Genomic DNA, 24,631 nt, shown 5'->3' on the forward strand with positions numbered 1-24,631 from the left:
CGTTGCGTGGATGAGTGGCGTTGCGTGGATGAGTGGCGTTGCGTGGATGAGTGGCGTTGCGTGGATGAGTGGAGTGTGAGTGGCGTTGCGTGTGTGAGTGGCGTTGCGTGTGTGAGTGGCGTTGCGTGTGTGAGTGGCGTTGCGTGTGTGAGTGGCGTTGCGTGTGTGAGTGGCGTTGCGTGGGTGAGTGGCGTTGCGTGGGTGAGTGGGGTTGGAATGCAATAGGTTTCGCATTAGAAAAGTTGTAGTTATTGGTCTTGTAAATGACATAATTTATTTATTTTTTCGTTGTTAAAATTGCTAAATTGATGGCTTTGTCATTTACAATGCCAATAGTTATAACTTTTGCGAATGTGACACCTATAGCATTTGGAATGCAACATGTTTTGTATTTACGTGACTTATATGGCAGCTCTGGTCGTTATGCTACATCTCTAGATAGTTTTATCTTTCGCAAATGTGACACCTATTGTAACACAATATGTGTTGTGAGGGTGAGTGAGGGTGAGGGGTTGAGGGTGAGGGGTTGAGGGTGAGGGGTTGAGGGTGAGGGGTTGAGGGTGAGTGAGGGTGAGGGTGAGTGAGGGTGAGGGTGGGTGAGGGGTTGAGGGTGGGTGAGGGGTTGAGGGTGAGTGAGGGTGAGGGGTTGAGGGTGAGTGAGGGTGAGGTGTTGAGGGTGAGTGAGGGTGAGGTGTTGAGGGTGAGTGGGGGTGAGGGGTTGAGGGAGGGTGAGGGGTTGAGGGTGGGTGAGGGGTTGAGGGTGAGTGAGGGTGAGTGAGGGTGAGTGAGGGTGAGGGTGGGTGAGGGTGGGTGAGGGTGGGTGAGGGTGGGTGAGGGTGGGTGAGGGGTTGAGGGTGAGTGAGGGTGAGTGAGGGTGAGGGGTTGAGGGTGAGTGAGGGTGGGTGAGGGTGAGGGGTTGATGGTGAGTGAGGGTGAGGGTGAGTGAGGGTGAGTGAGGGTGAGTGAGGGTGAGTGAGGGTGAGTGAGGGTGAGTGAGGGTGAGTGAGGGTGAGTGAGTGAGGGTGAGTGAGTGAGGGTGAGTGAGGGTGAGGGGTTGAGGGTGAGTGAGTGTGAGGGTTTGAGGGTGAGTGAGGGTGAGGGGTTGAGGGTGAGGGGTGAGGGTGAGGCTGAGGGGTTGAGGGTGAGTGAGGGTGAGTGAGAGTGAGGGTGAGTGGTGGGTTGAGGGTGAAGGGTTGAGGGTGGGTGAGGGTGAGGGGTTGAGGGTGAGTGAGGGTGAGGGGTTGAGGGTGAGTGAGGGTGAGGGGTTGAGGGTGAGTGAGGGTGACGCACTGTGCACCCAGTAAATGCACATTACAAGGGAGCTCGATCTTGAACCAGTATTACCTTGACGACCAGGATAAGGGCCTAAGGGATCTAATGCCTTACTTACCAACACTTCACTCGCCTATGCCTCATGTACAAACACCTACATAGATAAAAGGGTGCTTGCCCTAAATGTATTTAGTTGTGCCCTGGAGGTTTCAGCGCCGTGTTGCGGCGCCTGCGGGCCTGGTTAGAAAGAAGCTGAAAAGTTGAGCCGCTAACTCCCCTTTTGTTTTTTGGAACAACTTCTGCATTGTTTCATTCCATCTCTTTGTGAGTTGTGCTCTGGTGCGCACGCAGCTCGTGAACAGACTTCATTTAATAAATACTGCGTGACAGTGTTTAATCCAGTCACCTAATAAGGGAGTTTACGGAACACACAGTCTTCCGGAAATTAAACAAGTGTGATAGAAAGTATGATGCAAGCCTCAAGCCCTTGATTCGGCCATGCCCCCTTCCAGATTCCGGTTCCAACCTAGCCATTCTGCCTAGATTTAGCAGATCATGAGGCACAGCGCAGGCTCTCGAAAAGAGAAGACGACAGCCTTTGATGCAGAGCGCAAGTGAAGCTGCTGGCGGCAGATACATTCAGGCCCCTTTGTCCAGCCGAACCACGTGACCGTCTTTAAAGGGTCCGAGGTCGGGATGCTATCAGAGACAGTGTGCCCTGTGAAAAGATGGAGAGATAAGAGGTAGCTGCCCCGCCCAGTCTCTCGGGGGCTGGGAGCCACTGCACACCTTTGATGTCTCCCCTCCCCATACAGATAAAGCAGACCAGAACCAACTGTAAACTGCTGAGTAATGGCGTCACTGCAAATCACTCCAGGCCCGAGGTGTCATGGGATGCCAGCTCCACATACGGTGAACCCGAGCAGAGTCACACACATAGCACTGAGGGCTTAAAAGGTGAAAAACACTGCTCGTTAAAGCGTGTAAAAGAATACCAAAAACTGCCGTGAATGCACCCAGGGACGCTGATGGGAGGATGACGGACACCGGGCTGCAACCTCACACGAACCTTTTGATGGTTAAAGCAAACGATGCAACCTGCTAACGAACATTTTACTAAATGGACATGCCCTGTATGCCAGTTTTAGGAACTCACGTGCTGCTACTTAAAATCTCGTGGAAGGAAACATCTGTGCTGCGTCACCGCAAGTCTTTTAATAAGTGGCATCGTTAGGTTTGGAAGGGCCTGCAGAAAGGCGCATAATACACTGGCAGAAAATGCTTATGATTTATTTCCCTGTCAGGCCTACGCTGATATCTGCGTGTTTTAGGGCGGAATTAAAACAAGAAAAGTAAAATAAAGGGAGACGCCGTGAAAGGACGAGTGACTGGAGAAGGGAGCACCAAAAATGAGGAATAGAGAGAGAAGAGAGGAAGAAAGGAGGGGATTGAGTGCAGAAAATACAGTCCGAGAGAAGGGAAAAAGAAAAGAGGAGCGAAATATTCAGAAGAATTCGATGGTGAGAAGGAAAAAAGCGGAGAAAGGGTAGGTGTGAGAAAGAATGGAGAGAAAAAAGAAAGTGAATGTGAATGATACGGGAGAAAAGAATTGAGAAAACCGAATGGGAGAAGAGAATAGTGAAAGACAGTAGAGAAGGGAAAGACTGGGAAATGGGAGACAAAATAAATGAGGAAGAATGAAAAGGGTAGACGAATGTTGCAGGGAAAGCGAGATGAGGAAAGGAGGGTAGAGGCAAGAGGAGGGAGGACGTAAAAGAAGAGGCCTGGGCTCTGATAGATATAATTATAAAACATGACAGCGGGGAGGGCACTCAATAAATTAGAATTGAAGAAACAGATGAGAGGGGTAGGACAAGGGACAACGAGGTTGAGCATGAGGGGCGAGAAGGAAAACAAGCTCTCGGCATTGCGTGGCGGGAGGGGGCGGGGGGAGGGTAGCTGTGCACGTCGAGTCGGAACAAAAAACAAGTGAAAGCGGGATGTAATTAGGGGGGAGGAGAAGTCTGGGCAGGCAGGATGACTCAGGGGAGGGGGCGGAGCGGGGCAGAGCGGCTTGTGGGTGTGAAGAAGCCGGGCCTTTGAAGTGAAGCTAAGCTTCACTTCAAAGGTGTCGGAGGAATGCGGGCGGCTGTGCATGCGCTTTTAAGCTCAATGCACATGCGCATTGAGCTTAAAAGTCACGGGCACTGCAAGGAATCGCCACGATTCCTTGCTTCTTAGTTAAAGCTTGTTTAAGCCGCAATAGGCTCGCAAGCTCGATGCGCATGCGCATCGACAGGCGAGACCTAAAAATCCTTCACTCTTTTATTCCTCCACTATCCTTTTCAATCAAAATTAACAGACTAACATGTTCACTTCTCAAATTCCATATTCAACTATACTAATATACTGCCCAAATAACTGAATAACATTTCTACTACTCAAATTACTTCATATTTATACTACACTAATTTTCAACACTAATCCTTTATGGGTTCCGGAGTGGCATGCTACTCGCCAGAAAAGCGCTTTAACACCCATCAGGGGTAACAAGTGCTATATGAATGCAAATCTCTCTTCCCCTTTTATCCCTCCAAGTAACAGACTAACAAATTACTTCATATTTCACCATATTAATTCACCACTAATCCTTTATAGTCTTCCTGAATAGCGTGGGTCAACAAGCGATAAATAAATACAAACCTTCGTCCTCCTCTATCCTTCTACTATCATTCCAAATCCAAATAACTGACTAACCTATCCACCACTTAAAATGTACTTGCATGTTTCACTATACTAATTCAACACTAATACTCTATGGGTTCCGGAGTAGAGTGCTACTCGCTAAAAAAGCGATTCGACGCCTCGTCAGGGGTAGTAAGTGCTATATGAATGCAATTACAATTACAATACAATTCAATGGTTCATTTATGAGCCAAACACAATGGCTTACAGAAGTGGAGGTGCTTTCTATGTTGCTCCTAGGACAGAGATAGTGAATGATCTCTGCAACTAATCCCTATATTCAGAAAGACTTCCTGTAGAAATCTGCGAGTAATAATGATTTTGTTTTCAGTTATCAGAACAGATTTCGTATCTGCAGAGGCATTTGTTAACCCAAAGTATTTCAATGACAGATCCAACTGGATTTTAACGCACATTCCAGTCTAATAACTTCTATTGGGGTTTATGCATGAGGCCATGGTTTTGGCTTCAATAAACTTCTTCCAGTGTTGAAACTCAACTGCCAATCTATACACCTGGACTGGAAGAATTTAAGCATTATGTGTGATTACCATGGTTAGTGTCAGGCCCAGTTAATCCAAGCAATGGAACTTTGAAAATCTTTTTAACCACACTAAATCTACCTGTAAAAGTCATTAAATTGGTCTGTTTTTATTTAGAATGTTCCCAAGTATCGCCAGTCCCAACTGGTAAACAATTTGAGTTGGTCCAGGAGGACAACAGGATCTTCGACATATGAGAGTGATGGGATAGTTTATATGCCAAGGCATGTTGAGATAAGATAGTCTGACCTAAATTCTTTATACGATAGCCAATATAAGAATTAAATAATGGACGTGGAAATCATGTCTATTTTTCTCCTGTTAAACATAGAATTTGACAGGAAACAACTTATATTTTCAACACCCCAAACCACTGCTGGTATCAGATTATAACTTGTCCATTAGTGTGACCCTAAATTTGAATCGCATATCATATGAGCTATTTGTCCTAGAGCATTCTACGACGCTGTGACAGAAGAAGTAAAAACAATCACAATTTGGTGGTAAAGCTTCCCTTACCTATCATGCCATAATCATCAATGCCTGGTGGGCATCTCTCTGAAAACGCCTGGTCAGCCAAAAGGGGTGAAACTGAACTCATCTATCCAATCCTTCTAATGTTTTTAAATGACATGAGGAAGGGTGTGATCAACACAGAGAAGTTCAGACTGATGATATTCTACAACTTCAAGCCGCTGGTAAGAAACAAGGGCCCCACCACCTAACATATGCTCATTTTCGAAAAGTCCCTACACCTACGTGTGATATCCAACCTTACCTGTTACATGTTATGGATGGATACGATAGATACCTATTGACTAGATTTAGATTCGGGACCTTCCATTACTTGATTACCCAGCCTGTCATTAACGACTGGTCAAAGGAACCTCGCTGTTGCCCTTGCGACAATACTTCCATACAGAGTACCATACATGCAATTTTGTTTTGCTTTGCAAGTACTATAGTAGCGAAAGGCGTAGCTGGATAATACCCCTACTAAAACAGGGAGGATGGAGGCAATGTCGCCCAGCATTTATGCATTTACAGATGTTGGGAAATTTTGATTGCATTGGCTCAATGGTGTTTTTTTTTTTAAAGAGTGTGTTGAGGACTAGGAAATCTCTAAATAATTGAGTCACAAGAAATGTAATGAGATGGACCTCTTAAGTGTCAAATGGATTAATTAGGACTGTCTCGGGTAATTAGAAAATGTTGACATGTACACTATGAATTCTTGGACGTTTACCAGTGATAACTGTGCATCAATGAACTTTTTTCATTTTAACCACGATGATGTATTTATCTTTTATATGTATGCTTTAATGATTTTAATGTTTAAAATCGAATCAAGCTTGTTTCTGATTCCCTACACCAACAGGGCTGGTTAAATTTCCTTTTCAAGATCAAGCACTTGCAGAAATCGCAACCAGTACATCATAAGACAGTTAAATATCAAATAAAGAGTTTTGCTCCTTGTTTCAGCAGTGCCGACCCATCACGCCTAGAAAGCTGTTTGACACAATCAATTCAGATAGCCTCAGTCAATGGGATTCCATCTGCTTTGGCATTAGCTCTAACCAAGCAATTAGCAACAAACTTTAAACAAACGGTCTATCTTTTTTTGCTGAGATTACTTCTTATGTGATCTTCCAATTAGTCACTTTTGCTTCACTTTCTTAGATTTAACAAAGTAGCTGGAGCATTTGTCAGTACACAATGCAACTTTTAGTGACGTGAACGTGTGCTTTTTAACAACTATTTTGCTTTGTGCTCCTCTAGCTGTACTTATGTAAATCCTTCCTTCTTTTAAAGACAGTACGGGCTCTGCTTATTTTAATAATTTCAACAGGTCTGTCTCTTTCTTCCCTATGTCTCTCACTCACATAATCATAAACTCTTACCGATAAATAGAGCCATCACAGCTCCGCCTTTCCTCTCTTCTCTCTTCCTATAATCAATATTTTGGTGCTTTTTCATCACTTCACTCCCTCCTTAATGTTCATCATTACTATATCCTCTTACTTAATGCCATTCCCTTGTCTCTTTTATGTCTCTTCTCTAGATATTCCTCCTTTCTGTCAGTCTATCTGACTGCTCCTCTCCATTCTCATCATCATCATAAATCTTTATTTCGGCCTGTAAGGCCATAAAAGCACAACTAAAAATACGATACTTTGCATACAACTCACAGATAATATCCTTTGGGCTACGTGAGACCAGATAGTGCTTTGAAGAAAAACAAATTTCCTGTCTGATTTTTTTTGTTGGCGAGATCAACTCACCTTCTCACTAGCCTTACCACAATTGTAGAAGACGTAAAAATGGTTGTACAATGTACACACAATGTTATGTTATGTTATGTTATTTATATTTTTAAAGCGCACTGATACCCCAGCAAAGGGGCGTCCAGGGGCTCAGACAGGTACTGTAACATAACAGGCAGAATAAAAGAGAGCTATTCAGAGGTAGAAAACAAGAACGTTTTAATAGTTCGCCTAAAAATTGACAAATCATTCATGGCACGGGTGTGCGCTGGAAGCGAGTTCCATAGTCCCGCAGCAAGCACCCGGAAAGAGCGACCACCCATTCTGCTGAGTTTGAACCGAGGGCAGATCGCCAAATGCAAGGCCTCAGATCTAAGAGATCTCAGAGGGATGTAAGGGGTCAGTAGATTAACCAGAGCCGGTGGGGAAGAAAGTTTCAAAATTTTGAACGCCAGGCAGAGTGCTTTAAACTTGATCCTCTGCCTGACCGGCAGCCAGTGAAGAGAAGAGATAGTGCTGGAGACAGAGCAATACTTGGGGAGACCAACAATGGCCCGTGCCGCAGCATTTTGCACCCTCTGAAGTCTGGCTACCTCAGCCTGGTTAGCCCCCAGCATCAGCGCACTTCCATAGTCCAACCGAGATAGTATAGAGGCTTGGACTACGAGCTGCCGAGTTGGGGGATCGAAGTATTTAAGGACCGGCCTTATGCCTCGCAATATGCCGTAGCATGTACCTGCAACCCTCTTCGTATGCCCAATGAAGGTGAGCGCAGGATCTAGCCAGATCCCTAGATTTTTCACCTCTGTGACCGGTATGGGAGTGACACCCAGTTCTGGAGGCCACCACTGATCACCCCATAGCTCAGCATGTTTTCCTAGGACCATCACTTCAGTCTTAGTAGCATTCAATTGTAGGCAGTTGGTACGAAGCCAATTGGCTACTGCTACGAGTCCAGCTCGGAATCTGGGAGCCTCTACCTCAGGGTCTCCACTCAGTGTCACCGCTAGCTGTGTGTCGTCAGCATATGAGGCCATTGTCAGACCCCACTGTTTGACGACTCCCGCTAGCGGTTTCACATACAAGTTGAACAGAGTGGGACTCAACGAGGAGCCCTGTGGGACTCCCAGATCCAAGGGATAGGTAGTGGACTGGCAAGGTGGTATAGCCACTTTAAAGGTTCGATCAGATAGAAAAGATCGAAACCACTGAAGAGCGATTCCCGTGACTCCGGCTTCCTCTAGGCGTTGAATCAAAATGCAGTGGGACACAGTATCTAAGGCAGCGCTCAGATCTAATAGAAGGAGCGCTGCCGTACGCCCGGAGTCAAGCACCAGGCGTAGATGCTCGATAATGTGGAGCAGGGCGGTCTCTGTGCTGTGTCCAGAGCGGAAGCCATTTTGACTAGAGTCCAGAATCTGATTGCGGGCCAGATGGTCAGATAGAATGGAATTAACATGAGCCTCGGTCACTTTAGCAGTCCAGGGCAGGAGAGATATGGGGCGATAGTTCTCAGGCCGGAGCGGATCTAAAGTAGCCTTTTTCAGAACTGGGGTGACTACCGCCTGCTTCCAAAAGGAGGGGACTACTCCGGTTGCCAAAGACAAATTAATAAGGGTCAATATCGGACCACGGCACAGCGGAGAAAGCAAACTGATGAGGGCTGGCTTCAACGGATCCAGAGGAGAACATGTGGCCTTTACATTAGCCACAGGATAGAGATCGATATAATGCATCTGCATAAACAATGAGGTAGCTTTAGCATGAGATAGTCTTCTCTCAGATGTGATCTTATTAAAAGGTATATGAGCAAAGCCTTCAAACAGATCAATTACGATATTTCAAATGGCAATTTCAATAAAATGCATGAGTAATGTCTGGACAATGGCATAAATATAAGGAAAATCCAAAGTGATTCATTAGAACCACCAACTTGGCTTACAGTTCCTGAGAAAGAAAAAAGTGAATGTGCAAAGCTTCAGCAACATAAAGGTTATTGCTTAAAATTAAAGCCATACATACTAAAGTGCGTAAAAAGGACTCGGGTGGAACAGAGACCGATGCGAGTAAGGGAAAAGCCAAGATATTTTACAAACATCTAGTTTACAATAAGACAATTTAAAAACAATGATTTATGAGACACTTGTTCATTAAAATAATAATAAACAAGTAGGTCATCAAATGATTTCATTCATTTAAAAAAAAAATTTTTAAAAAAAGAGTGTGGGGGCCAATTTGCATGATGGATAATGATGAACTGGGCAAACTTATGAGCTTTTCTTTAAAATAGCTCTACGAGTACACCACATGGAGAATAAAAAACGCGAGATAGAGAACACAATAGGCATATCGGTATAATATTTAAATAGCCTAAAAACCTTGCATCAATGTCTGGACCCCAGATTCCTACATAGCTGTAACAGCCAACGGATCCTTGCCCTCCTGTAACCTTGGCACAAGACTAACACATGGATTTCAGTCGTGTGTGCATTCTCACAGGCTGGGCAAACCAGACTGGGAGAACACGCACACTTGTTAGTAAATGTGCGCATGGGGAGCACCCTTTGTTTGAATTGGAGGTAGAGCTTCTTGGCAAGGAGCTGCTGAATGTCGGCCAGAACCAGTTCTAACCTGTATTGGTCTTTTACTTCCAGAAACCTAAGGGTCAAACGACCTTGCGCGGACCTCCTCTGTAGCTGGTCCAATTTATATTCTCTATAACTCTCTGAAAGTACCTTTCTAGAGGTCACGAGACAGGCTTCTGCTGCAGTATTCCACAGGTTGCTCCTCCCCAAGGCATCACAGATGTTCCTAATGCATGCCAACCATGGGAGTTTTCCCGCACCTTGGAGGCCCATAACTTCGCTCAGCTCGTCCCTATATGGAACCAGTTCGGGAGTGCTCCACAGACATCGCCAGTATAAAAGAGACCCGAGAGCTACTTCTTCTGAGATGGGTCTAATCCTGAGGTCCGTTGGGAGAGGTGTTAGTGGGGAGCTAGCAGGAAGACCGATAAGTTGCCTAGCGAAGGAATTCTCTGCAAGCTGTAGAGAGCCTGATGAGCAGTGACCCCAAATGAAAGTTCGCCATTTTTGCCAAACCTAATTTGTGCAAAATTACCTTGGTATAAAGTTTCAACTGGTGGCAAAGGTACTCCGGGACTCCCATGTGCAGTAGGATTGCCCATAGTTTATCCCTTGGGACGAGATCGAATTTGGATTTAAAGTCCAAAAAGATTAAGTAGAGGCTGCCACCCTCTATGGTCACAGTTTTCCAATATAAAAGTTGCAGCCTGAAAATGTGATCGGTTGTGGTAAGCCTGTAGTTGACGGCAGAAGCGGACGGCTTGCCCTATGCTTCGCGAGCTGCTAGTGTGTGTGTGTGTGAGATTGCCTCTAATTTTTGAAAAAAAACATACTTTTAATACTTGCTAGGTCTGTTGCACCATTGTATTTTTATCCTTTATGTTGCACGAACTCTGAGCACTTTTAGCGTGTGTCACTTACCTGCTGTACAGTTGGGTGAAGCAGCCTTTGCACCTCCCCGGTCCACCGCAGCCAATAGCGGGCTGATTGTTGTGGAGGGAGCACTGCTCTGGCCCGGCCTGTGGGGTCTTTTTTCTCTTCTGGTTTGCCATCCCACGGCCGCCATCTTGTAAGGGAGGCGGGCTAGTCTTTTCCTCTCCCGGTCCCGGTCTCAAGGCTTCCTATTTAACCCCTCCATGGCACTGGAGCGCAGCGGACGCGCGCAGCGGGGGCGTGCCAAAGGCTAGCCAGTCTGCGCCCGTCCGCGCCTGGACGCCGCCAGACACGCTGGTGGTTCCCAGCCAGGGGCGCTGAGTTACACCAGGGAACACTTGCTGTCCATCGGTCTGCGCAGCGGATCATGTGATCTGCATCAAGGGGTTGGAGAGGTAGGCCCTTTTTGCTGTCCTACATGCGGTTATAGGGTTCAATCTCCAGGGGCCTCCGCTCCTCTTAGACCTACTGCTAAAATTTTGCTTTTGAATCGTCCGTTCATTGGTAAAACATTATATGGAGGTCTTCGACCTTATTGAGGATGAGTCGCCTGATGTGCTGTTTATCACCGAAACTTGGCTGACAGATGCCTCAGTGGCTGAACCTGGTCTTACCCTTCCCCTGGGGTTTAGTATTCTAACGCTTAATAGGGAGTCCAGAGGCGGGGGTATAGCAGTGATTTTTCAAAATTGCTATAATTGTACTTTCGTCAAGGAGGAAGTGGCTGGGTGCGAATGCGCCCGTTTTGCCATCTCCTTTAATGCTCACTCATCCATTTCTGGCCTTCTAGTTTATCGCCCCCCCTGGAGCCAGCGATGATTTCAAGGCAGCCATTATCGATGCCGCCGGCTCACTGGCGCTTAAGGCATCGAACTTCTGCCTGATCGGGGACCTTAATCTGCATTTTGACCACCCCAACGATCCCAAAATCAGTAGCTTGCTCGCCGATTTCGCGGCTTGCCAACTAAAACAGTCGGTAGTGGGCCCCACTCACTTAGCTGGGCATTTACTTGATCCTGTGTTTTCCAACATCCCTGCTCTTATGGTCGAGACACCCAGCCCTATGTGTTGGACTGATCATTTTTTAATCACCTTCTTGGTCCCCCTCTCCACGGTCATTCCCAGAGCCAACCTCAAGGCCACGCTTAGACGTTGTTGGCATAAACTTGATATAATAGATCTGTGTTCCACTCTGTCATCCTCCTGTCCTGTTTTAGACACGAACCCCGAGCAAGCCTACAACACATTTTGTGACTGGATATTCCAGGCTCTAGACTCCCTGATTCCAGCCAAACGGTCAAAGGGCCGGTGTTCGAAGTCGAATGCCTGGTTTGATGACTCCTTAGCCGCTCTACGCAGCTTCTGTAAAAAGCTCGAACGCGCTTGGATAAAGGCCTACGACCCTGGGGCAAAAAAGCTTTATCAGGAAGCGATTAAACGCTACCACAAGGCTATACACCAGGCTCACTCTGCCTTCCTCGCCAATGAGATTAAGGCCAGCAATAATCCGGTCAAAAGCATCTTTAAAATACTCCATGATTTCAAAACTAGGAAAGATCCCGCCACAACATATATCACGTCTGAACAACAATGTGAGGATCTAGCCTCTTTCTTTGTTCAAAAGGTTGAAACTATCTATAAATCCTTTGCCACTGTCCCAACGGACTTTGCTCCCTCTACTATTCTTCGGCCTACTATTCTAGCTGTTATCCCCCCTGTGTCCCACGACGAATTCCTTACGTTAAGTAAGAGGGTCAAATCTGACTCTCCTATCGACCCTATGAAACCTGTCCAATTCAGAGATGCTCTATCTGTGCTATTGACACCTATATGCCAGATTATAAACTCTTCTTTTACTACAGCAGTTGTGCCCATGCCTTGGAAAACTGTGAGGGTGGTTCCCCTGCTGAAAAAACCTTTTCTGGACCCTGCTAATCCAGAAAACTTTCGCCCCATATCCCTGTTACCCTGGGTCACAAAAATTGCTGAAGCCCACGCTAACAATATTCTCTCTGGCCACCTGAGCAACACTGGCGCCTTAGATCGCACCCAGAACGAGTTCCGCCCGGGCCATAGCACCGAGACCGCACTTATAGCAGTGTGTGAACATCTACGTACCATCCTGGACGAGGGCCAGACTGCGGCGCTCATCCTGCTCGACCTCAGCGCTGCGTTTGATACGGTCTCCCATCAGATTCTCTTACGCCGCTTGGAGGAAGTGGGGGTGGTAGGGCCGGCCCTGGAGTGGTTCCGTTCTTTTCTTTCTGACCGAGCATTTCAGGTCACGGCCCCCCCCTTCCTCTCCCATGCTCATGCCATCAAGCAGGGGGACCCTCAGGGCTCAGCTCTAAGCCCGGTCCTGTTTAACCTTTATGTGCAACCTCTGGCGGCGGTAGCAAGAGACCATGGCCTGACCATGATTTCGTACGCTAGCGATACTCAGCTGGTGGTGGCCCTCTCTGAAGATCACACTCAGGGTGCCACGCAGTTTCAGGCTGGCCTTGCAGCGGTCGCGCAGTGGATGACCACTAACTGCTTGCAACTCAATGCTAATAAATCAGAGGTGCTACTGGTGGGGAAAGATAATGGACTCTGGAGCAAACAATTGGTGGCCGAATTCCATGGGTGGTGCCCCCACCCCTAAGCCGGCGGGAAAAAACTTGGGGGTCTGGTTCGACACCAAACTGGATTTCCAAGAGCATACGAAGAAGATCGCTGGTTCCTGCTTCGGTCTTCTCCGAGGTCTACGACCTATGCTTGGTTTCTTTGACCCTCCCACCCGCCAGCTGATAGTCCAAGCAACTATCTTGTCCAGGCTGGGCTACGCTAACTCACTTCTATTGGGAGCCAATAAGGCGGAAGTCACGCGCCTCTTAAGGGTTCAGAATGCAGCGGCCCGAGTCCTTCTGCGGCTCCCTAGAACGTGCTCTGCGACGGATGCTTTGCAGCGCATGCACTGGCTGCCTGTGCCTCGAAGGATTCATTTTAAGGCCCTTTGTTTGACCTTTAAAATTCTAAAAAAAATCCTCTCCTGAGATTCTGTCCAATCTACTGATCCCCTATGTACCTACTCGCCAGCTACGCTCGGCCGAGCACTGCCTTGCCACGGTTCCCCGGGTGAAGCGACTTGGAGCTGGGGGTCGGTCCTTTCGGTACCTTGCTGCCAAATTATGGAATTCTCTGCCTGTGCAGATCCGCCATTTAGACTGCCTTCTGTCCTTCCGTAAAGCTATTAAAACGTTCTTATTTCCCAGGGCCTAGCCGCCTCTCTTAGGGCCTAGCTTCTGCTCTCTGTTGGCATGACCTGAAGCGCTGGGACGCCCCTTCGCTGAGGCATCTGTTGCGCTATATAAAATTTCCAAATAAATAAATAATCTTTGCTCTAAACCTGGCTTTGAGGGGGGTAAGAGCATTATGCTCCTACATCCAGGTTTGCATTCGCCACAGGAGTGCACGGGCGAAGATTTTCTGGCTTACATCTTTGAGGCTATTGGGGCGATAGTAGGCAGGAACGAGCCGGGAGCCCTTTTTGAAAATTTGAATAATTTCAGCCCCAGCCCTGGTAGTGGGAATCGCCATACCCTATAGGATGGCATTAAACAAGGAACACAAATAGGGGGCCCAGACAGCCGGCTCAGAACAAAAAAGGTCCGCCACTTCCTTGGTAATATGCCCCCAAGTTTTCTTCATGACCCTGATGTGTTCCAAACAAGGAGAAATATGCTGATGACTGCTGAAGATCTTTGAGATGACCAGCTTAGGATGACAATGCTGCACTTAATGTAACATTGCTCATAGATTATAAAATCCTTGAGGTTACTCAGAACCTAACATCAAGCTGCAAAAATATACTGAAAAGAACTTAATGGTTACACACTTTGAAAGCCCTTCATTGTGACCCAGGGTTGGAAAGGTTAACAACCCAATTTCCTATTATAAAACCTAACCCAAGCTTTGTAGAATTTCTTGATAATGTACTACCACATATAGCAAGAATTCTGTATCTAAAATTAAGATATGGCACTCTGCAGATCAAGAGTTATACAGCAAATTGGGGAACAAATGGAGATTGCACCTGTACTTAATGTACTACACGCACTTTAAGGCCTATCAAAAACATAGCGCACATTCTATTCTTTTTCACAGCATAAAGTCATGTAAGGAGGAAATGGATATGCCTGCTGTGCAACACCCTGGGATTCAGGAAGCACCAAGATGCCCTGAGGGTGCTGACAGCTAGCACCGCACCGTATGTAATATTCACCCTCTTCCGATACTTGTTTGCAGTAGGGATTGTAAAAATTAAAACGGGATTAAAACTGTGACGTTGCAACGGACAATGCACTTTACTTGGAAAAGCACTTGGAATCGTTTAAAACTTATTATGCATAGTTGTAGCTGATTTTAAACATGCATATAACAAGGGTATACATTAAAATACCAAGTGATCAATTTATACTGTTTTTATCCCGAGACTGATGAAGATCTATATATACTGCTTGATGAATTTTAGCTTAAACAGGTGTTAAATATACATACACAGTACTGTGGAGCAGAAGCAACTGAAAAATTCATGTTTTTGTGTGAAACTTTTATGGCCTTTGGCCGAAATAAAGTATTTCTTTACTAATATGCCACATAGTGTATGGCAAATGGCGCATCAGTAGGTTCACATGAATAAACTATGGTCAGCTTATGTGGAATACAACCTTGGCAAAGGAATGTGGTCCTGTGTTCACGAAGCAACAGCCCTTAATTGCACACTTATTAATTCTGCACCGGATGTCATTATTAAAATGATGCATAAGCCTAGCTCAGTAGAGTGGCAATTCTCTGCAAACATTGGTGGGAGTTGCTGTGCATAAACTAATTACCTCAGCTGGAGAAATATAAAAGTCAAGTGGACAGAAGTAATAAGAGGGATAAATAGTGTGGACAAGGAAATTCCAGAGCTGCAATGATAGGGATTTATTAGGCATAAAGTGTAATTTGAAGAGGTGTGAGCAGGGAGAAGATGAAATGATCAAAAGTGAATACGCTAATAGATTGAGAAGCGCAGGAAGGGTGATGTCAAGAATGACGAACAGTGATGCCCAGGATGAAAAGTGGCGTGTAACATGATCTTTCAAAGGGGGAAACGTTTGTAGGCGGATCAGGAAAGGTAGGTAAAGAGCACAGTGCTGCTGCTGCGCTATACATCACAAAGGGAACTAAGTTTCAATGAAGCATAGAATCAGAGGGGGCACAGATTATTGATGTGTCACACGTGTAAAGTAAAGTCCAGAGACACCATTAAAAAAAATCAAATAAAGCAGCAACATGTACAAACCACTCCTAACACCTAATGTTCAGCACAAGATGAAGTGACCACATTAACCATGACAAAGTCCTTGCCCTTGCTCTCAGTAAAAAAAAAAAAAAAAAAATCAAAAACAACCTCACCAAAGCACTACTCCCAGAACGCCATGGGAATGGATGGGAAGGTAGGTGACCCGCATGCCTTCTGGCTAGTCTCAATAACATAATCGTGTGTTGGTGGAGGGAAACAATCTCGGAGATATGGTTCCTTCACTGTCCACTTGCAGCACACATGTTCTGAACTGTGAATGTATCTATTGCTTAGTGACCCATTCGTCTTTGGATTGGGAAAGTAGCTTTTATTAAAATGGAGTGTGGCTCAAACACGTTGTCTTGAACTGCATCACTACCCAAGATACGGGATTCTGAACACTGAATTAATGGTCAATAATGACAGCCAGGATTCCTGTCTCTTGAGGGGAGATAATAATATCTTGTCTCTGGTTAAGTATGCATGCACTGAGTGATCTAAAGAGGAACCTTTAAAGTGGACCACTGGAGGCAAAGATGAAGGACCAAAATCTTTAAGTGTTGTTTATTGTCAACAGTGCAATCTGTTAATCGACAAGTCTTGGACATTTTAGTCATGGGCATGAAAGTGACAAGGGCATACTATGTTATGAATGACTGGGCACAAACATATAGACCTTCGGCAATGGATAAAATGTTTTTGTGAGTTTTGGGACCAGGGGTATGGATCTGGCTTTAGAACCAAGATCCCTTCAACTTAAATAAAGGTATTCAATTAGTGACTATATTCCACAAACTTCACCCCATACATTTAAAAGAATAAGTAAACAGTTCTCGTAGGAGGTTCATAACTTTAATTGGACAATGGACGGAATCTTGGAGAATACATACCGGCTAGGCTCCAACAAAAGGCTGGGACATCACAAGCCTATACAGAGCGCTAAATTAAGTTAAACTCCTTTAATCTGTGCACCAAATGGAACTGTTCATAATCCGCTAATGGAGTCTGTTCCAATATGAAGCATAGAAACACGGTTATGTTCCAGACAAGTTTGCTGTGTCTTTTTCTGGTATTATTAAGGGAGTTCTAATGGGGAGAATATGTCAATTTAATGTCTATTATCAGAGTCATGTATAAGCAAAGTCAAGCATTTGATATGGCATTCAGAAGGCTGCTATATGGCAGATAAGCTTGCTGTGACTGTCATGTATGTGTTCACCATCGTCTTGTGTATACTATAGTTTCTCACTTACTCGTGATCTAGAGAAGATCCGGGTGCAGGCTTACCAGTCAGGCGCCGCATACTACTGGTGCTCGGTAGATAGCCCAAAGCCAACATGAAGGGTGGAATATAACAAAAAGTTTAGGATATTTAAGACGGGGGGGGGGGCGGTTATATTATCACGGTAGCCGGCTCTGGTTTTGGACATGTGGCTGGACACAAGCGGCAGCACCTTGCTTAGTAGGACCCATATACTCTGTTTACTGGGGCGTGAGGTGATTAACCAACTATCTTCATGACTACTGAAGGCGGCGCGGAGAGCAGGACCCCATTCACGTACATTGCGCACTATGCTGTTCTTAGTGCATTACTGGCATAGTGGAGGCACAGCGATGGGGTTATCCTTCCCTAACTACCTGCTGCTTGCGCTGTATATGGCATCTACAGAAAGAAATGTCCGACTCTCCACCTTCCCGCCAGCAAGATCACTTACCCGCCTGTCCACACGATGCATAAGGCGGCCTCGTAGGTCTCACATCAGCCTCCCTCAGTTTCTGTGTTTGTTTATTCGTCAGAACTTAAAGTTCCGTTTGTGCAGCGCCACCTTCAGAAGAAAACAATATACGTAGGGCTGAGACTCGCGCAGTGCGGCATGGGAAGGGTAGTCCATGCGGCAGGCCACTGGGCCGCCCAGCCCCTTAAAAAAATACAACACCCAGGAACCCAGGCAACAACGCGGAAGTACCAGTAGTCAACAAAGGGGCGGTGTGGTGTCGTCAGTGGACGCGTGCGAGGGGCGTAAAAGACAGACATACACAGCGGCATATGTAAACAACTGATAGTGCCCCCTTTAAGTAAATAACTGATAGTGCACGCTTGTGACAGTGGAACTCTATCAGCCAGTCCTGACTTTTTAGACAGAAGCCCGTTGTATGCAGGAATGTCTATGCGTACGCTTACAACGTTAAATACAAACTACACGTTGATGTATCCTTGGCTTCTGTGGAACACACCCTGCGCTGGTGCCGTCATATACGACCATGATGAGCGTCACTAAAGGAAACTACACGGTTATTAGGTAGGCCACCTGCATTTTGAATGCAGGCACGCTCATTTCGCTGACAATTTTTGAGCATGCGCATATTATTTACCGGAAGGTAGGCAACACTTAAGATCACGTGACCTCCGTAGCCAGGGGACTCGATTGCCATGGAAACGAGCAACAAATGTGGCGGAGGTGAGCACAGGACCAGACCTTCCAGAAGTTGAACTGACTTGCTGCAGCACGGCGCTTGTCCACACAATCCAATACTCCTCCCATTACGCGTGTTTGTGAGTATAACAGCTTATCAAATGCAGTGTTTCACAAAGAAATTAATAATTTTCAGCGGTGTAACGGTGTTACTTTTCCAGATTTGAGAGTATTTAGCGCCTAAGCCGTGCCAATAGAATGGCATGATAAATAGTACGTCCTGCTATCCGCACGTATTTGGATACAGTTTATGTGTTTCATTACAGACCTGAAAACTCAAAAAACGAAGCTTTGCTAAATCTAATGTCTGGCTTTGGCCACTACTCATTTGGCTCTGTCAATGTTTTCCCATGGTGTTTACAGAACTTTGTTGGGTAAACGGCTTGACCATCATCAATCTAAAATACAATATTTTTGTGTCTCTAAAAAGTAAACTTTACCATAGTAGAGACTGCCACTTAAGGGCACTAATTTGTGCTCGGATGTGTTCTTTTTGAAATGGCAGAATGCTATTGCTCAAAGTGAAGTTAGCCAATGGCTGAAGTGGGTTGACTCATTTTTGGGTCTCGCCTAGGTTGTGCATGCACTGTCTCTCCTTGTTAGTATCTCCGAGTACGCTCGGGCAGACAGCGCGCTGCAGGGCGGACTATTTGCTAACGCGATAGCGTTTTTAAAATAATTCCTTTTGCTATATTGTTTAAAATTTATTTGTATTCTACCCTGTTTTTAATAGGCTTTGCTCAGTCACTCAACCTGCACTATAATTGTTTACAGCACCGCGCTTTTGCGGGTCCCCTGATTCACCTCACGCTTTTTGCGCCATCTTGGGGGGAGACTTGGACGCCTGGCGGCGCCATTTTTGTTAGCAGACCAGCTGTCATAAGGACACGCTGACCTGCATATAAAGCTGCCCTTTTTACGCGCAGCGTTTGAGCTGTAGTGACGCCAGAGTCCAGCCCGTCTGCGCCCGTCTGCGCTAAGGACGGGCTAAAGGGCGGGAGACTCCGGATCCCGGGTGGACTCGATATGTCATCTTTGCATGTCCTTTGTACTCTTACCAGGATCTCAACCGTTTGAGACCTGTATGGCTTCCATGCCATTTTTCTTGGTCTCCGGACACCTTACAAAATGCCTTTTCTTGTAACTGTTGGATCACCTGTGGTAAGCTACCGTCAACTCGTACTGTTAGGCCCCCCCCCCTTTCTTGTCACCTCCCCTACGCTTCCTCCCCTAAAGGAAACGGGCTTTCTTATTAACACTAGATCTCTAGTGAAAAATAACATCGCCTTTAGTGAATTCGTCACAGCAAGAAAGCCCACTTGGGTGTTCCTTACCGAAACCTGGGCCTCGGAGTCTTCGGGACCTGACTTGGTAGAGGCTGTGCCGGATGGTTACTCTTTAGCTAGATTGGATAGAGTGGGGCGTAGAGGAGGTGGCCTTGGAATCCTTTATAGGTCTTCCCATACCTGTCATACCATTCAACTCTCCAAGCCCTCCGATCCTTTTCAAGCCCTTTATTTTCTCATAAAATCTCCTTATGCCGCCCCTTTCGTGGGTATCCTAGTGTACAGACCACCTGGGCCCAGGACAGACTTTAGTCAGTCTCTTCTTAACATTCTAGAGCCCTATTTCGGATCTGCCAATCTGACAGTTCTGGGTGATCTAAATTTTCACTTGGACAATCCTGAATCTAAAGATTCTTTGGCCTTTCTGGATTCACTGTCTGCATGTGACCTTTTGCAACTGGTCAAACACCCTACTCATCAGGCGGGTCACATTCTGGATGCGTTTTTTTCTAATGATGATAGGCTCAAAACAGACGATCCCATCCCTTTGCCTTGGTCCGATCACCTTGCCGTTCCCCTGAAGCTCCGGGTCGCCCCTATGCATGCGAAGATTGGGGTCCCTAGCCAAATCAAATCTAGGAGGAACTTCAGGAATGTTACGAGCACCTCATTGGCCCCTCTGATGCAAAATTATAAAGCGGATCTTTTTGAGGATGTTAATCTAGCCGCTTCTGATCTCTCCAAAGCCATTAGGGCTGCAGTAGATGTGCTGGCTCCCCCTTTGCCTTGCTACTCTGCGAGAAATAAACCTTCTGCACCCTGGTTTTCGGAGCCTCTTAGGCGCATGAGGCAGGGATGCAGGAAGCAAGATAGGCTTTGGCGGGCGAGTTGGAACTTGAAGGAGAGGAATAAACACAAGAAACTCCTGAAGGAGTACAAGGTGGAGGTCATTAGAGTGAAGCAAGATTACTTTGCCAACTTGACAACAGCTCTTTCCTCCCCCAGGGATCTTTTTAAAATAGTGGACTCGCTCTGCACGTTACAGATGCCGGACCCTATAGTAAGCTCCCAGGAATTCTGTGATAAAATTGCAGGATTCTTCCATTCGAAGATTGCGGACATCTATTCGAACCTTGAATTACAAAGGTCCGTTACCCCTCCTCCGCCCGTCCCCTCTTGTTCGTCTTCGGAGGAGGTTTTTCCCACCACCCCTATGAATTTGTCAGAGTTTCCGCCTCTATCCTATCAGGAGCTTGACCTGCTTTTAAATAAGACAAGGTAGTGGTCCCCACTGGACCCTTGCCCCCTTAAGGTACTGAAGGAGTGCAGAGACTCCTTACTGCCCTTATTGTTGGACATCATGAATAGGGCTATGAGAGAGGGTATTTTTCCATCCCAATGGAAGAGTGCGGTGGTCAAACCCCTCCTAAAGAAGCCTACACTAGATCCCGAGGTGCTTAAGAATTTTCGCCCCATCTCTTTGCTTCCAGCTCCGGCGAAGATGCTGGAGACTCATCTTAATCAACATCTGGCGGCATTTCTTGACTCCTCGGGTCTTTTTGATCAATCTCAACACGGCTTCAGGAGGCACCATAGTACCGAGTCAGCCCTTACGGTCGTTCTGAACAACATCCGCATGGAGGTAGACCAGGGACATACCACCGTCCTGGTCCTTTTGGACCTGACAGTCGCCTTCGACACCCTATCCCCTTCGGTTTTAACATCTCGCCTGAGGGAGATAGGGGTGGAAGGGGCGGCTTTGAGTCTGCTGGCCTCCTTTCTGGACCAGAGGGAACAGAGGGTTAAGCTGGGAGATTTTCTATCTCCATCCCTGCCCGTGCAATGTGGGGTCCCACAGGGGTCGGCATTAAGTCCAACCCTGTTCAACATCTATGTGACCCCGCTTGCCGGGCTGGTTAGATCTTTCGGGATGGATGTAGTCTCCTATGCTGATGACACACAAATCCTGGTGTCCCTCTCCCATTTGGGTAACTCGTCACCATTCAACTTTAGGAACTGCATGGAAGCAGTGTCCCAGTGGATGATTTACAACTCACTAAAGTTGAATGGTGAGAAGACTGAGATCTTGGTGTTTGGCCCAAACAATAACATCCGGTCACCGGAATGGTGGCCGCCTTTGCTGGGGTCCTGTCCTACTCCTACGGAGTCAGCACGGAACCTGGGAGTATTGATTGACCCCGCCCTCTCCATGACCTTGCAGGTGAACAGAACTGTTGCTACCTGCTGGGGTATAATTAAAATACTTCGAAAAATAAAACATTATCTGTCTCCTCAGGCGCGGAAGCAAGTGGTGGTAGCACTTGTCGCTTCGTGACTTGATTATTGTAATGCCTTGTACACCGGTATGAATAAGAGCCTGATACAGCGTCTTCAGACTGCCCAAAATGCGGCAGCTAAATTTGTTCTGGACGCTCCTAGATTAGCGGCAGCAACGGCAGCCAGAAAGGCCTTACGCTGGCTTCCTATTGAATCGAGGATCATCTTTAAAACGCTCTGCCTGACTTATGGTGCACTCTCCGGTAAGGGTGCGGAGGGTGTCAAGAAATTGTTGCTACCCTATGTACCGGGCAGAGACTTACGCTCCTCTTCGAGGAGCTTGCTGGTGGTACCTCGCTTCCGTTGGAGTAAATGGAGCGGTAGGGCCTTCTCAGCGATTGCCCCTAAGTTATGGAATTCCCTTCCCTGTGAAATTAAATATCAGTCTTCTGTTTTGCTGTTTCGGAAGGCACTGAAAACATGGTTGTTTGCAAGAGCGTACCCGTAGTTACTGTTTATTTGTTTTTATGGATTTGTTGTTAGGCGCCTTGATGCCTACGGGCTTAGTTGCGCATTATAAGATTCTTTTCATTTCATTCATTTCATTTCTCTGAAGACATACTGTATCTACAGTATGGGCATTCGGCACACATATCGCTTATGATTGGTTCCTTCATGTGCTTTTCCTTTCTTTTCATTGGTGAATAGCTTACATTTGACCCTCTGTTTTCTGTTTTGGTCACGCCTTGGAGACTGCCCCTGTTACATGGATCACCTCATTGTGTCCCGTACTACTTCTTTTGCCTCTTCTAGTGTTCATTTCCTGCTCATGTTCCCTGCTCATAGCTCCAAGTTCTGTCCGCGTCCCGTTGTCCTTGTTGCCTTTAGCCCCTCCACATGCTGTCCAAGTTGTAAATTCCCAGCTCCCCCCCTGTGCAGCAGCCAAGCAGAACAGAGGCCACATCACAGCACTCTCTCCCTGCCTCTCTGGGTCCCCTTGTCCATGTTGTTACTGTGGAGCACGTCCGTGCCTCAGGCAAGCTGAAAAACAGCGGCGACATCCTGACATGCTCTACCTAACTCTGCAGAGAATTCTAACATGAGCCATGCCATAACTGTTTATCATAGTTTTCCTTTTTTTAATGTATAACACTTAAAACAAGGGCGCATCAAACGTTTCTACCCAAAATAAGGCAGTATTTTTTGTTGGGCTGAATTGAGTTCTGTGACAAGCCTAAAGAGTGAGAGGCGTTACTGCTCAGACCATAAGTCACGTAAATTGCTGAGGTGATGTCAGGCGGCAATGCCTCCAGCCGAGAGTAAAGTGCTGGGAGCTGTAAAATTATCCACTTCTGCTGCTGTACTGCACTAGAAGGCGAGAGCATTGCTAATCCTCGCTTAGCTTCAAACAGCTCACCAGAGGCCCATTTTGCGACAATCCTAAGGAGTCTACTGGCGCAACGCTCCTGGAGACTACAGTTTAGGCATAACTGCATATACATACAAAGGCACAGTCCCCGGCAAGAGTATCCATCTCAGGTAGCATCACAAACCAATACCTCTCACGCTGTCCACTCCTAAGGAATCTCGAGGGACGTGGGAGACACTGGAACAGAACTCGTAAGTACGAATGTGGCAGAAACATAGTGCAATGATTGCTGTACATGGGACATGTTTATGTCCCGACCAAACGCACAGCTCTGTGCCGCGTTTGCGACATCAAATGTATATCAATGTAGTCCAAATCTTCATTTTTTTATAAACACTCCACTTGATTCAACTTTTACCCTTTTCTCTTTTCTGTTATTCAAATCCACATGCGGAATATGTCGTCTATATTCAGATTTCTTATATTTAAACTGTGCCCCTCCGGACCTCTTGAATAAATGCGAATGATGCAAAGCTCATCACAGGCAGCGTTTATTCGGTCAAAACCAAATGCATTTGGAGCTACACAGAGCCCTTCTTCGGGGGTCACTAGAAATAATAAAATATTGGCCAATTAGTTATCTAATCTCAAATGACACTTTTTATATAAAGAAGCAATCATGACACGAGTTACTATTGGTATTCCAACAGAGTTCCGTATATGCACTGTGACACATGCTAATCAAAAAACATTCCCGTTTAACTCTAATAACCAAATTCATCAATCGTTACACCTGTTTATAATCCAACCTTTACACTGGACGTTATTCATGCATTTCCTGCCATCCTTTGCCACTTTCCCCTCAACCCGCTTTATACTGGCATTTAAATTACTGGCTCTGTACGAACACTAGTAGAACCCCTAGGACTGTTGTAAGGACGAACACTGTACTGGTAACAACCTGTATTAATGAGCATCTTATATATCCTACATGCTTTAAGTATTCAAACGCTCCTCGTTTTTACTGATGCTGTCTATCCGCCCAGAAAATATGCGTTGACTCTAATCCCCACATTATCACCAAGAAGGAGGGGTCTGTTGGTTGTTAAATGGGAAGTCGAAATTGGCGAATAGCATAATGGGAGAAGTGGAGAAGACGAGCGGTTTTTAAATTGCACGGCAGGTACGCAAAGAAAATAGAACCTTTTTTGTGATAATTGTTGGCTCAGCTCAGGGCTACAGAAGTGCTTTGGCTGCCAAAGAGACTGGCAACCACCACTAACAGCCAATGTGCCTACCCTATCACGAGTACTGGTACTCTCCTCGGCAGCAGAGAAGTGCCGGTACTCAGAGTGATAAAAATATGAAGTGCCGCTACTCAGTACCTGTGAGTACTGGCCTAGCTCCTGGGTAAAAGGAACAAACAGTAGGGAGGCTGTTTAGGCCCAGGATCAGCTCACAGCTCCAAAATTACTCTATGCTTATTGTGGTCGTGTATTACGTTTTGTATTTTCTTTTTTGCAGTGTGGCACTTGCAGTTTTGGCTCCACTTCTA

The 24,631-nt window shown here is 46.2% G+C and overlaps 1 protein-coding gene across 2 annotated transcripts in view; it reads right to left on the reverse strand.

The window, feature by feature from the left end:
* The window catches only part of CCPG1 (cell cycle progression 1), a 387,788-nt gene extending 370,249 nt beyond the window's left edge, over positions 1 to 17,539 (reverse strand). The window contains exon 1 of one of the 2 annotated variants that reach the window (XM_078684863.1): positions 17,386 to 17,539. The gene's annotated coding sequence lies outside the window, so the exon portion shown is untranslated. The remainder of the gene's footprint in view (positions 1 to 17,385) is intronic. The other variant, XM_078684864.1, reaches the window with a different exon arrangement.
* Between the last annotated feature and the right edge of the window lie 7,092 nt (positions 17,540 to 24,631).

Source organism: Lissotriton helveticus, chromosome 3_2 (assembly GCF_964261635.1).
Source record: "Lissotriton helveticus chromosome 3_2, aLisHel1.1, whole genome shotgun sequence".
Classification (NCBI taxonomy): domain Eukaryota; kingdom Metazoa; phylum Chordata; class Amphibia; order Caudata; family Salamandridae; genus Lissotriton; species Lissotriton helveticus.